Source organism: Mytilus californianus, unplaced genomic scaffold (assembly GCF_021869535.1).
Source record: "Mytilus californianus isolate M0D057914Y unplaced genomic scaffold, xbMytCali1.0.p SCAF_5, whole genome shotgun sequence".
NCBI lineage: Eukaryota > Metazoa > Mollusca > Bivalvia > Mytilida > Mytilidae > Mytilus > Mytilus californianus.
In genome coordinates this window covers 60,088,889-60,104,113 of record NW_026262701.1, presented here as the reverse complement: position 1 = coordinate 60,104,113, position 15,225 = coordinate 60,088,889, and the positions used below count along the sequence as shown (strand labels likewise).

Sequence of the window (15,225 nt, the reverse complement as noted above, 5' to 3'; positions counted from 1 at the left end):
TTTTGCGTGTACTTGCGTTGCTTTAGATCAAGGCCACAGCTTTTCAACCAATCGGGGAATGTTTACTTGGGGCATACATCTATTTTTACTGCAGGTTTCGACATGTTTAAATCGGGATTATAGAAAATTGGAATGTTGTTGGTAGATACAGAACAGAAAATGATGAACACTTTTAGCAAAAGATAAATTGGATCGGGGGTCTGTGAATTCACATTATTTGTACAACTCTCCTTACTCTTGGGAAGCGTGTGCTTTACATCGAGGCTTGCGTTGCTTTACATCGAGGCTTTCGTTGCATTACATCGACGCCATAGTAGTTCAACCAATCGGGGAATGTTTATTTGGGGCATACATCTATTTTTACTGCAGGTTTTGGCATATTTTAATCGAAATTAGAGAAAAATGGAATGATGTGAGGAGATATAAAACAGAAAATGATAAATATTTTTAGCAAAAGATGAATTGGATCGGGGTTCTGTGTATTCAAATTATTTGTACAACTCTCCTTACTGATGGCAAAAAATGGAATTTCCGTGACCTAAATGGTTCGCGAAAATTAATATTTTTATATATATATAGTAATCATTATTTGCATCAATATTGCGAAATTCCCTACCTGTGGGCAATAAAATAGAAATTTAACAGTAAGATTGGAAATGAAAAGAGAAAAAAATATTGAAAAAAGTATGGTCAGAAAGAATATCAGACTAGCTATGAATATGGCTGGATCACAACATCGACGATGCTTTGATTTATAAGTTTGTTAACTCCTTCTCGACTGATGTTTATTTGTCCCATTTTAGGGTATGAACTAGGTACTTTTGTTGGTATTTTTGTATTTGTTTCTGATGTGAACGCAGACTGAAATTGCTTGTTTAGTATGTTGACTTTTTCATATTTTCGATGTATACCCAGTATATATGCTTTTCTCCTTTTTGAAGTTTGGTCTTTATCTCATTGTACTTATTTTTGTATGATATGAGTCATGATTTTTCTTTTTGTATAGTTAATTTTTCTTTCTGATGATTTTTTTTAGGTCTTGATTTACCAATGGTAATTTTGATTTTTTCCCAATTTCTTTAGTTGGCATATTTTTGTTGATGGTTTGTCTTTTTGGTTTTAAAAGGTGGTCCATAGATCACCAAGTCATATTTGTCTTGTTTATTTTTAAATAATCATGCATTAGTATGAGATCTTTCTTTATGTTCTGCCAGTCTGCTTTTTTGTATATAACTTTTATAAGTGCAATATGTGGTTGTTGTTTTGGTGCTGATTTCACAAAAGACAATTTCATTGTGACTTTCTCCTATAGGTGGGAGGGTATTGCAAGCCGTTCTCGTCTAAAATATGTTTAAATCATTTTTCGACACACTGAGAATTAAAAAAAAAACACACTGAGATTAAAAAACCTAAAAACACACACTGAGATTTCATAAAAATGCACTGAGATTACAAAAAATGAAAAACACACTGAGAATTGAAAATTACACAATGAGATTTCCAAAAGACACACTGAGATGAAATAAACTGAAAAACACACACTGAGAATTTGAAATTACACACTGAGACTGTGAAATTACACACTGAGATTTGTGCGCACTTTTTATGCGCACATATCTAATAAGCATACTTAATCAGAATCTATTACAAGCTTAAACAACTAGGGGACAGAACTCGTTAGTCCTTCAATTTGGCGCTAAATGTTTTATAAAAAACATTAAAAATACAACGTATAGAAAAACTACGTTATTAAAGACCAATAGAACAAGAAAAATACCCACTTACTCTCATTACAAAATATAACCAAATGGTGAAAAACTTCATTAAAATTATAAGATAACATTGAAAATATCTGCAAAAATACAAACAATGCAGTGATTTTTTTCTCCTAAGTGCCTATTATAGCATATATATGTAACTATTTGCATATTAATCTCAGTGTGTATTTTTGAAATCTCATTGTGTAATTAACAATTCTCAGTGTGTGTTTTTCATTTTATTTCATCTCAGTGTGTATTTTTGAAATCTCATTGTGTAATTAACAATTCTCAGTGTGTGTTTTTCATTTTATTTCATCTCGGTGTGTCTTTTTAAAATCTCAGTGTGTAATTTTAGATTCTCAGTGTGTGTTTTTCATTTTTTTAAATCTCAGTGTGTAATTTCGATTTCTCAGTGTGTTATTTTTAGTCCTGCTAACAACTTGATCAGCTGATCAATGGCGCGTGTACACATACCTGAATCAAAATTAGTAGTGAAGCTGTGTGCAACAATTAAATATTTAAAACACGATCAATGTTAAATGACATATAAATGATCTGACATATATAAAAATAACATATGAAAATATAAAATGCCGTAGAAAAAATAAAATTTACCTCTGCCTTTTGGCGTTTCTCAAAGGCGCCTCTCCTGGTGGGGATGCTCAGCTTCTCGCCATCTTTGATATCGGCGTCAGTTACAGGTACGTCGGGCTTTGCGTCGGGACGTAGAGTTAACTTGTATGTCATTCCAAGTTGTACCATCAAATCGGGATCTTTTGTAAAACTCTGTTTGGAGAAATGCACCGAACATAATCTGTGGTTTGATCCAGGTACAAAGTTCCACCTTCTGCATGTGTCCACGCCTTCCGGAGTTGAACATCAGCTGGGAAACGAAAAAAACGGATCCTTTCTTTGTTTCATTGTTGCACCCATAAGCTGCCAGCTTATGGGTGCCTGCACAATACACCATGGCTGGTTTGCATTAATGTCAGTTTCCCACGAAAACGTATTTTGATTCTTTTTGCTAATGATAACGATGAGTGATTGATGCTGTCAGTCAAAATGGTCGTAAAGTGCCTGTGACGTCACAGGCTCGAGAGCCTCGTTTTTGCAATGAATTTTTGCATATTTCACAGGTCGATGAGATGTCAATCAAATTGACCTATATATATATACGAATTCAAACTGGTTACATGTTGTAGAAAAAACCTTTACACAAACCTCTTTCAAGCCAAATCATAGAAAATAAAGCAAAAACCCGATTTCATGCCAGGTCTCCTTTAAATCTCAGTGTAATTTTTTTAATTCATGCCAAGAAATCTAAGCTAAAAATTCCGGTAGACCTCCTACGGCACCCATTAGTAGTTAAAGATTTGATTTCATTCAACAAATTAATTTATGACCTTCATGTACGTGTCGCTTAGAACACAGCCATATACCAAACGGTCAATATTAATCATCCATGTAATTTGCTCTATGGGATATTTGCAGAATTTCAACGGAGGCAATTTCTTGGCATGTCTCAGTGTGTAATTTTTTCGAAAACATGGTTTAAACATAGTTTTGACGAGAACGGCTTGCCATAGGAGGGTCTCAACTCTGTTTACAAAGGATGGATTAGTCATGCACATTAAATCTAATTAAAAGTTCTATCATTTCTGGTGTTCTTGTTATGTCAAGTTATTATCATCCAGAATTAGATTTGTATATATATATATATAACTTAACTTACTATACAAATCCTTGTTGTCATATTACATTTCCCGCAAACTTTTAGTCGATTATGATTGGGCGCAAATTGTTGTAGCCGGCGCTCTCGAGACGTCTCGATCCATACCACTTATATAGTCAGTCCGCGGATTTGGATAGTTAGTTTTAATAATCTTACTATGTAACTCGTTGTTTGGTCATAGTGGATTCGACCACATTATTGCACATTATTGCACAATGATTACCAAATATTTTTTTTTTTGGAATAAGATGAAATAAGATACTTTACATCATCGGAATATTTAACAAAAATAATTTTGTAATAAAATGTCATGCGGTATCTCCTGAGGATATCTCTATATGTGTCCGTAAAAGTTTATACCAATTATATACACATATTAGTCCAAGGTGAAAGGTGGGCTGCTGGACGGGCGTGGAACTAGGATTATTTTAAAAAATAAGGGGGGCCTAGAAAGCCAACGTTTGAAGTTATTCTTGTAAAAAGTCCATGCATTTATTATATATGTAGCTCTAAAAACACAGGCACTTGTCTCTGAAAAAAAATCCTATATACCGTAATATAACATGTTCTCTTCTTCTCTTCTTTATATAAAGAAAAGCATCAACTGGATGATGATTTAATTTCTGGCGCAGGTTATATGTTATATATTGAGGTATATAGGATTTTTTTTCGGGGACAAGTGCCGATGTCTATCCCCCCCCCCCCCCCTCCTAAATCCGCCACTCGCTCAGTAAGCATAGCTCAGTGTGACCTTTCACGTATATATGTCTCTGGATTAGCTGCAGACCGCAAATTGTCAAAAAATATCATAATATACAGTTATTTAATATGTAACTATGCAATAGATCAAAATATATTTCCCTCGGTATGAAGATCAGCTCATTATTCTATTGCCTGAAGCCAACGGCTGAGGGCAATAGAACAATGAGCTGATCTTCATACCGAGGGAAATATATTTTGATCTATCGCACTGTTACACATTCAATAACTGTTTTATTACCTAATACATACTGAGTCAGTTCTAACAAATTCTTAGAAATAAAACACAAGTAACAACTGTATTAATTATAATGTGTAAAAAGCATACATGTACAACCAAAACAATAAACCCAAGAACGTTTAAAAGACCCAATTTGATTGGACAACATGAATACCTTTCAACTAATCAGATTTCAGAATAAGAGGTCATAACAGGTCAGTGCAATAGACTGCACACAGGTGCAATAGAACGACAATGTCCAGTGCAATAGACCATGGAACAAAAAATGGCAGAAAAATAGCAAATAATATAGAAATATTAATAAAACAGTAAAATACTCTTTATAAGGTAATAAAGGCCATTAGAGCTACGCCGTTCCGAAGCTGTCTCTGAATATGTCCGAGGCTCTGTTTAAATATTGTAGCGACTCAGCGGGTTTGTATGATCTTTGTTTTGTAAAAGCGTTTAAAAATCGAATAGTCGGTTAATCAGTTTTCCCCATGAAATATTGTCCAATTTGGGTTTAGTTCGGCGTAATGTAAGTATATGCTTGGACTCGTACTCATAATGAATACAAGTACATTTTATATCTGTTTACAAAATAGGTTGCACAAGAATGGTTCCTCTTCTAATCTTCAAGTTCTATTGTTGACCATTTATATGTTATAACCACCCAAAAACCATTTTTGAGATTAATATACTAGTACCAAAAACTGTGTTAAATGTAAACGAGAAACTGCATGGCTATACTGAAATGACGGTGGTGACGAGATGCAACACGACCGGTTGCAGAGGTTGGCGATGCCAACGATAGACAATGACTTAGACATAAAGCCAATTGCATGAGAATGCTCGCTTATAGCTCCACTGGTAGAATCAGACACAAGTCCAATGTAGTTAACAATTTAATGATTCCAGGATGGAATACATGTAGTTTTACAAATTGGGTGGATGTTGTCAGTACGACTGCCAGACTGTCACTGAAGTAAGAACTTCAAAAAGGATATTTATAATTTATCTGAGTTACAATACAACGAGGTTATCGATTGGCAATTTTAAAATAATACAATTAGCACTTAATTAAAGGGGCATTAGCTGTCAAATTCAGGTCCACCGATTAGACTCAAATTCTCATATTTGATTTTTAACCTACTAAAACGTATATCGAACTTAAAAAAAGTCTAAAATGAACAATAAACAATGCATGGACTCAATAATATGTATCCGCATTTCGTGTGTATTTTAGTCTAGACGCCATCTAATTAACCATCGTGGTGGTCTCCGAAGTCTGCCGACGGTCATATAACCCAATATAAACATAAATATAGATATAATTAGATTGCGAACACGTGTAATCTGATTTTTCTAGGATAATTTATATCGTATTATAGGTTAAACAAATATGTTAATCATCGTTTTTACCTGTATAAGAATGAGTTTTTGTGGATCGAATCAGTCAACCAAATGGTTTACCCTTGTTTCACTTTCATTGTTGACATTCTTTTCTTTTAAAATAGCTGAACACGCCTAGTGATAGATACGTGTTTTTACTCGCTTGGCATGTAATATTAAAACCTATATTTCGGTTCTAATTCTATATTTTATCAACTACATATGTACATGGATGCTACTGATCTCTCACTCAACTCCCAGTTTTAGGCTACACGTGCTGTTCTTATCTATGGTCATGCATATTCATCAGCTTTGTAGGCGTGTCAAAGTCGCATACGAGATAATGACCAACCACTACACACTGTTATGATTTCATTAACCAGTATTAAAAAGATAAATATAACATCCCCGCCCACAAATTAGAAATTTCTAAAAATTTCTTACTGGTAAATGAAATCTGTATATATAAAAATTATGAATAATACATAAAAAAAAAAACTGAAACAATCTATATGCAAATAAATTGTACTTTTATAGACACACATTAAAAAAAAACAAAAGTGAAAAAAATCAAAAGTTCTCATAAAGATACTATGTTTTAAATTGAATAACTGCGAAATTTGGTGACCGAAAATAAAAACAAAAAATATAAAAGATTTAGAAGGTTTCTTTTTCTTCGCTTAAATATGCAGTTAAAAAGAGTATAATGTCAAAATGTATATAAAACAAAAAAGCAATAAAACATCTTGCAATTAGTATCGATGATTATGGTTTAAACTTAATGACCAGTGTAATTAGGTTGCAGTTTTATTTTCAGTTCTTGAAACGGAATTTTGTTTATCTGATTTGTCAAAATGACAAGTGTGCATAAATTTTATTGATACAAATCAACAAATATAACTATCAAAGCCCATTATAACTCATTATGTAGAAACCACAACACCATTAATATCTCTCTGTGAATATCCAGACACAGATGTTCGATACCGTGTTTTTACTCGCTTGGCTTTATAATGATTAATAACTATATTTCTGATCTAATTTTCTATTCTATAAACTACATATATACATTTACGCTACAAATTTACAACTACCCATTGTTTGGCTACACGTGCTGTTCTTATCTCTCAAGTCATGAATATTTATTAGCTATGTAGGCGTGTCAAGATCGCATACGAGATAATGACCAGCCAGTACACACGGTTATGATTTCATTAACCAGTATTAAAAAGATAAATATAACATCCCTGCCCACAAATTAGAAATTTCTAAAAAATTCTTACTGGTAAATGAAATCTGTAAATATAAAAATTATGAATAATAATTTTCTGAAACAATCTACATGCAAATAAATTGTACTTAAACACACATTAAAAAAAAGTTCTCATTAAAAGACTATGTTTTAAATTTAATTACTGCGAAATAAGGTAATCAAAAATAAAAAAATAAATATAAAAGAATTAGAATAAAAGATTTCTTTTTCTTCGTTAAAATATGCAGTAAAAAAAAATTATTATGTCAAAATGTATATGAAAACAGAAAACAATAAAACATTTTTCAATTAGAATCAATGATCAAGGTTTAAACTTAGTTACCAGTGTAATTAAGTGCAGTCTTGAAACTGAAATTCTGTTTAACTTTATCTGATTTGTCAAAATGACAAGTGTGCATACATTTTATAGTTACAAATCAACTAATCTAACCACTAAAGCTCATCGCGTGAACCCCTGAGGGTTCACGCATATTTATTAGTTAGAAGGAGGAATAGTCGGAAGCGAAATTATTGTTCATTCGGAACACCTATTCATCTTATCTGTATTAGCTTCCTGCAATTAAGAGCACCTCCATACGGTATATCTAAGATATTTAAAACATGACAATTAATAATTTCCATAGATCGCTAATTCACTTATCTGATATATAATAATAAACAATCTATAGATCCTTTTCAAACATGTATATTTATTGTAAAGCTACATTTTATGCATTGCAAGGGTTTACTGACTTGAGCAAAGTTGACAGTTGTACCCTTTGATAAACAAGTGAAAGTTAAATGGTCAAGATTTAATTATAACGACCTATTGTATCATTTATCTGTGTCTAGATATTCACAGAGAGATATTTTAAAATAGTGCTGTGGTTTCTACATAATGAGTTATAGTGGGCTTTGGGATTTGATTTGTAACAATAAAATCATTATGCACACTTGTCATTTTGACAAATCAAATAAAAAAAAATCTGTTTCAAATGAAAATAAAACAAGTAGAATAAAGACTGTTCGTTAATATACATTTTTACAAGTTTTACTGTTTCCTTTTTACAGTATTCTCTATCAATTAAGTTATCTTGTAAGTTAATTAAATGTTTATTTAATTAATTGATGTCAATATTATTTCAGTGACCGCTGCTGAAAGTCTTGACTCGTTCAAAAGACTACTGCATGCACATTAGATTTCAAGTCCCATGTTTTTATTTGCACCATGTATAAATGTTATGTACAGCACAAATTATTTCCTTTCTGTTAAAATTATTTTTGGACTTGTTAAGTATGCAAGCGCACACCATACAGTGACAGGATAGTCAAAAACTGGGGGTGATCTCAGGTGCTCCTGAAGGGTAAGCAGATCCTGCTCCACATGTGGCACCCGTCGTGTTGCTTATGTTATTACAAATCCGGTAAATAGTCTAATTCGGTAAGTCACATTCGTGAAAAGGGAAGGGTATTGTAGTTACGACATAAGGAACATATCCGATATCATCTGTGAAACGGTTATTCCATAACTGTCAACCAACTCGTAATGGCGTCCGTAAAATTAACGAAGGGATGATTTCAACTTCACCATTTGGAACTCTTGGTTTAATAGCTTCCTTGTGAGCAGCAATCCTCTATCAAGGAAATCATGATAGGAAACACAAGCCCGGGAATATCGTATCAATTGGGAGATATATACTCCGTATGCAGGCGCTGCTGGAATGTTGCTACATAGAAATGGAAAGTTCACAATTGGGAAGCTGAAATCATCTTTTTTGTCGTAAAGTTTTGTTTTCAACCGACCCTCATTGTCAATTTCTAGATGTAAGTCAAGATATGAGGCAGACTTAACTGTATCTGTAGTATCCTTTATCTCTAGTTCGATGGGATAGATTCGTTCAACATAGTCACCAAATTTTGTATTATTTAGTGAGAGAACATAATATATACTAGTATAGCGGAACGTAGAGTTAAAGGATATTGCTAACTTCTTATCTTTCTTCCTAAGAAGTTCCTGCATGAAGTCAGCCTCATAATAATAAAGAAACAAGTCGGCAAGAAGAGGGGCACAATTGGTTCCCATTGGAATTCCGACAGTCTGTTGAAAAACACGTCCTCCAAAAAGTTATGCCTCTTCAATAATTGGATGCAGGATGTGTACTAATTGATAATTTAGTCTTAGATGCATGATTTTTTTAATTAGTTGGACTAGCTGTTAGTAACTGCGAGTACTCTCAGATCTGTACTTAGTGTCTATTTGTTGTTGGGATATACAAGTACCCGGCCACGTCCACTCTGTGTAGTATTTCTGTTTGTATCCATCTGATGAGTTAAGCCTTTTTCAACTGATTTTTATAGTTCGTTCTTATGTTGTACTGTTACACCACTGTCCCAGGTTAGGGGAGGGTTGGGATCCCGCTAACTTGGCATGTTTAACCCCGCCACATTCTGTATGAATGTGTCTGTCCCAAGTCAGGAGCCTGCACTACAGTGGTTATCGTTTGTTGATGTGTTACATATTTGTTTTTCGTTCATTTTTTGTACATAAATTAGGCCGTTAGTTTTCTCGTTTGAATTGTTTTACATTTGTCATTTCGGGGCCTTTTATAGCTGACTATGCGGTATGGGCTTTGCTCATTGTTGAAGGCCGTACGGTGACTTATAGTTGTTAATTTCTGTGTCATTTGGTCTCTTGTGGAGAGTTGTCTCATTGGCAATCATACCACATCTTCTTTTTTATATTTATAATTAGATCAAGTACGTATCTCTCGCGGGAGAGTTACACTTATTGATGATTGGTCGGTAACAAACATTAATGTGTCCTGCTAGCTGACCAGTTCGCAATGCCTCATTACTTATTTCTAGATTAATTTTATGATTTTTTGGAAGAAGGTACATGTGTCCTCCATGTTTTGAATTATTATTATTCTTTAAGAAATTATACGTCTCAGGGAATCTTTTTTTTTCTCCCCTTGCTTTATATTTAACACTTCTCTCAACCAAAATTGTAATGATTTATACAACAAAAAGAAAATATTATCCTCCACACACATGGCCAAGATAACACTGATATATAATTTCTTATTCAGTTGAATTAATAATTAGAATAAAAAAGTTCTAAGGTTCACGTATTGTCTTTTTTTTTTTAAAAGCAACTTGTTAATTAGTTAGAAATATAGTCTATGGAGGAATATTCGGAAGCTAAATTATAGCCTGGCATCCCGGCCCGATATCTAGCTGCGCGTCGTATGGTGACAAGATTAGCCAGGACCCCAGGCTAGCTAAATTATTCTTCATTCGGAACACTTATTCATCTTATCTGTATTAGCCACCTGCAATTAAGAGCACCTCCATACGGGGGTATCTGAGATATTTAAAACGTCGCAATAAAGAAATTGTCACAAATCGCTTATTCTCTTATCTGATATATGATAATAAACTAAATGTATCTATAGATCACTTTCAAACATGTATGTTAAAGCTATATTTATGCATCGTATTAAGTGTTTACTTGACAAAGTTGACAGTTGCAACGTTTGATAAACAAGTGAAAGTTAAATGGTCAAGATTTAACGACCTATGGTATCGAACATCAGTGCCAGAGTGAGATATTAATGGTGTTGTGGTTTCTACATAATGAGTTCTAGTAGGCTTTGGGATTTGTTGATTTGTAACAATAAATTTTATGCACATGTCATTTTGACAAATCAGAAAAATGTCCGTTTCAAAAACTGAAAATAAAACAAATAAAATAAAGACTGTTTGTTTTGTATTCCCAGGAAATAATCATATTCTTAATAATAAAAAATATATTATATACTTTTTTAAATAAGAAAATAGATTTAACAATTGCATGTTAATCTTTCGTGAGGTCTTTAAAAAAATATGTTATGCAAAAGAAAAAATACAAATACACAAAACAATTAACTCTAAGAGTTTTACACTGAATAAGCATACAATGGATTCTGTAAACATTGGAAAGTTAGAAAAAGAGTGTATTTGATCTTACGTTCGGGTATTTGTTTAAGCAATTATATATTAATATAAGAATTAAGATTGAAAATACATAATATACTGAGACCAACATTCTTTAAATAAATATATCTCAATTTATGAAATTGTGTTTTAAAATTAAAAATTATTATGAAATATGGTTCCTTCAACCAACATACGTAATAAATCTCAAGACTTTAAACCGTTTTTGCTAACTAAATAAATGTTTGTTGCCTATAATACAGAATTTTATCAGTGTTTCGGGATTTTTTGCTTAAAATTGTTTAAGCATGGATCCCTTTTCAAAAGTCTCCCAACTACTACCTCGCAAGGTATTCTTGTTGGCATGCGTTTATATGCTTTTTTTTACCTCGTGTGACTCAATTTTATATAATGCAATCTTTTGTATCTCGAATGTAAAAGTTAAGCCTCTTCAATAATGGTTTTATAATTAGATCAAGAAATCTCTCAATGCGTCTCGTGGGAGAGTTACACTTATTGATAATTGGTCGGTAAGGAACATTTAATGTCTCCTACTATCTGACCAGTTCGCAATGCCTCATTAATTATGTCTAGATTTATTTTATGAATTTTTGAAAGAAGGTACATTTGTCCATGTTTTGAATCATTATCATTCTTTAAGAAGGTATACGTCTTGGAATCCATTTCTTTTTATGCCCCCTACGTAGCGGTGGGGGGCATTACGTTTTACCCTTAACTGAGTTGGTTTCCGTTCTCTAACTTAAGTTTGCCTCAAACAAATGTTATGAAACTCATACACAATACTTATTACCACAAAATACAGATCAAGTTTGAAATTGGTGGCGTCACTTTAACCGTTCTAGAGTTATGCCCCTTTTCAAATGAAAATTGCTGAATTTTTCATTTCCGTTCTCTAACTTTAGTTTTCCTCAACCAAATGGTATGAGACTTATACACAATGCTTATTACCACAAAACACAGATCAAGTTAGAATTTTGGTTGTGTAACGTTTACTGTTCTAGAGTTATGCCCCTTTACAGACATAAAAGTTTCCGTCATACCCAAGAATGAAGGACACTAATGGCCGATTACCCTTATCAGCGACACCCGGGGTGCAATGTTTTTAATGATGTTCGATTAACATAGAAAGTAATGGGAAAATAAATGGGTACCCTTCATTAATTCTTCATATTATTTTTATTAATCATCTGAATTCTTATTAACACATACGACCGAATTCTACATAGATTTACCTTTCTGGTGGTATTAAAAAATCCAGTTTATCTTATCTCATTGTTAGGTCTCCGATTTTTTGAAATTTCATTATCTAAATTCCCTTACTCACATCAGTAAATATCGATGAATTACCTCAAAAGAAACGAGGCAGCAGTAACTAAAAAAATTGTAACACACTTAATATGCGGAGGAAATACTATTAACACATACTGTTGAATACTCCTGTCAATAAGCTATATTTTGATGTCAGAAAAGTCAGTTTAAATTAAGAAATTCTTAGGTCTCCGGCGTTTTGAAAAGTTGTCTTTGAAAAAAAATAACCAACACAAATGTAATATACGAAAACAACGTACATTAGCGAGATCATACTGTTATACAAGTAAAAATAAATTCCGGTTATTCTTAAATAAATGAAATAATACATAATAAGTTCAAATTCAAAGTGTTCACTGCGGCTATTTTTTATTGTTCAAATAGAAACGATAAATATTGAATACAAAATAAAATTATATTTAATTATATTAAATTGTATTCGTCGGGATAACTCATCTGTTCAAAGGACATAATGGAGTTTTACTGTATGGGTTCTTGTTCATGATAGTTCATAGTTCGTATAATTTCATATAATAGAGACTATAAAGATATTTTTTATTCATATTTGGTGAAACGTATTTAATGATAAATGATAAAGTATACATTTACATTTAAATAATAATAAACGATTCGCTGTTCAATTTTTTTTTCACCCGTAAAACATTTTTCCATTATTTGTATTTCGATAATATTTAAAGAAAATGAAAAGGTGGTATATTAAAAAAGTTCGAAATTGATATATTGTATATATATCTTAATATATTTCAAATAATAATAACTAGTCTATCTCACACACTCACACAATTATTCATTAATCCCTGTAGACTGAGATTGAAGATTCTTACAACATTCAATCAAAGTAGATATTTTTAAAAAATATATGAAAACAAAGGTTATTTCTAGCATAACATCGTTTGCGCTACTACATCTGTTGTTCAACGTTTAAACATTCAACAAAATCCCGGCCACCAATTTTTGGCCCCTCTAACAAATCACGGCCAACCAATTTTTTGCCACTATTAAAATTGAGAATGGAAATGGGGAATGTGTCAATGAGACAACAACCCGACCATAGAACAGACAACACTTTCTACCTCTTCTATCATTTGATTTCACCAAATATTCCGAATACAATTAGACACTCAAATAGCAAAAAAAATAACTTTTACAAATAATCTCATTAGCACAATTTAAGTAGATTAGTTATCATTTCAACAAGAACAAATATACCGTAGTACTTCTAAATGCAGTCACGTGTAGCCCTCTATTGAAGCATGCAAAAGAACCAATTCAATATAAGATCAAATGAATCAAATGTCACTAACAATTCCATGTAAATCAGTGTTCTCATTAACTCATATAACAAAATGTCAAACTGCAATATTGTCACAAAAATGTTCTTTCATCTACATCTGTGGTTTGGTATTTAGATATATCGATAGTGGCGAGACCATCACGTTACAAGTGGCGAATCAATATTCACACACTCAATTTCAGACTGTCTTGTGGCGAGGAAATTTTCACACACAAGCCAGTATAATTTCTTCAAATAATTGTTGACTAGCTGTGGCGAGGCAATTCTCACACACAGATCAGCATGAAACGTCTGAAACAATGTTGGTTGGTTGTGGCAAAACAATTTTCACACACTAAAATAAACTTTACATTATCATCGGAGCACTTTATTGTGAAAGTATATACACTTTATGGAGTCACATCTAAGGGGTTATCCGTTTTTATCACATGCAGAGATGATTTTGGAACTAATAGATATAATGCAAAATCCGAGAGCTTTTCGTAAACTGGCCTACCTCTAATATGAAAATGAAAATCCATCGTTAAATGTAAAGTACAGAAATAATAAAGATACATGTCCATAATACTATTGGAAATTCCGTTGCTGTATATAGTTCCTGAAATGTTATGGTTAGCTGATATGATTCACTTGTTTAAATCATTGTTCTAGTCAAAGCACCACCTCGGATATCCAAAGAAATGTTATACGATCAGCACTAAATCCGAGTAAATCAAAAGAAAAACGTTAATATATCCGGGATAAAAACAAGCCATTGTGAACTGATTCCAGCAACTGCTATGAAATTAAAGTCACAATACCAATAAACATAATTTAGGTCCTCCACCATGATAGATCCGTGTTTTTACTCGCTAGTGGCATGTAATATTAAAAACTATACTGATTTCGGTTTTAATTCTATATTTTATCAACTACATATGTACATAGATGCTACTGATCTCTCACTCAACTCCCAGTTTTAGGCTACACGTGCTGTTCTTATCTATAGTCATGCATATTCATCAGCTTTGTAGGCGTGTAAAAGTCGCATGTATATGCGATAATGGCCAGCCACTACACACTGTTATGATTTCATTAACCAGTATTAAAAAGATAAATATAACACTAGTTCATGCGTAACCCATAATTTAGCAAAGGGGTTAAATAGAAGGTCACATGAATACGGATTCAATGAGGTCGAATTATTCGTTGCTTATGTCTCTGAAAAAATCCTATATACCTCAATATAACCTGAGACTACTATAATTATACTGTTATAGTAGTCTCAGATATAACACATTAGGATTTTTTTCAGAGACAAATGCCTGTGTTTAATTTGACAAAATTTAAGCAAACTGGCTGCTAAAAGCGAATTATTATTTCACTTTTTCACTTTCATTAATGATTAAACCAAAAAAATCATACTTTATTTTGTTTACTATCTCGTAGCAGAATCTGCTCGTAGCTTATGCACCTTTAATAGACTTACGAATTGGATAGTTCTTTAAATTA

At 32.6% G+C, this 15,225-nt stretch overlaps 1 protein-coding gene across 9 annotated transcripts in view; it reads right to left on the bottom strand.

Moving 5' to 3' along the window:
* Positions 1-15,225, bottom strand: part of LOC127701157 (cytoplasmic dynein 1 light intermediate chain 2-like) — a 722,868-nt gene that overhangs the window by 574,113 nt on the left and 133,530 nt on the right. The window lies entirely within an intron of this gene.